Source organism: Populus euphratica, unplaced genomic scaffold, assembly GCF_000495115.2.
Source record: "Populus euphratica unplaced genomic scaffold, PopEup_1.0 scaffold183.1, whole genome shotgun sequence".
NCBI lineage: Eukaryota > Viridiplantae > Streptophyta > Magnoliopsida > Malpighiales > Salicaceae > Populus > Populus euphratica.
The window spans coordinates 416,242-417,045 of record NW_011500064.1 but is presented as its reverse complement, the minus strand read 5'-3'; positions in this window follow the sequence as shown (position 1 = coordinate 417,045).

The window sequence follows — 804 nt, the reverse complement described above, 5'->3', positions numbered from 1 at the left end:
CTAACCAACCGGTACTTCTATACTAACCGATAATTCATACTAACCAACTGGTACTTCTATACTAACCAACCGGTAATTCCATGCTAACCAACCGGTACTTCTATACTAACCAACCGGTAATTCCATGCTAACCAACCGGTACTTCTATACTAACCAACCGGTAATTCCATGCTAACCAACCGGTACTTCTATACTAACCGGTATTTCATACTAACCTAACCAACCGGTACTTCTATACTAACCAACCGGTAATTCCATGCTAACCAACCGGTACTTCTATACTAACCGGTAATTCATACTAACCAACCGGTACTTCTATACTAACCAATCGATAATTTCATACTAACCAACAGGTACTTCTATACTAACTGGTAATTCATACTATCCAACCGGTACTTCTATACTAACCAATCGGTAATTCCATGCTAACCAACTGGTACTTCTATACTAACCGATAATTCATACTAACCAACCAGTACTTCTATACTAACCGGTAATTCAATTATAACACCAACAATTTCTTCATCTACTTCTTTCATATCAACATGTCATAAACAACTCATAACTAATAATGAAACTTTGAATTTTAAAAGAAAGTGATGAATCACTTACTGTCTGCTCGTGATGGCCCAACTCCTCCTGCTTGATGCGCTCCTCCTGGTACAACTCCTGAATCAATCAGATTGCACTATATTCTTAATCCATTATCATTTCTCCTACGTGCCTAAATTTAAAGCACGTAATATCTTTTATTTGATTGGGGTTTACACCAGAATTTTCATTCATTTGTCACCTCATTTTCAA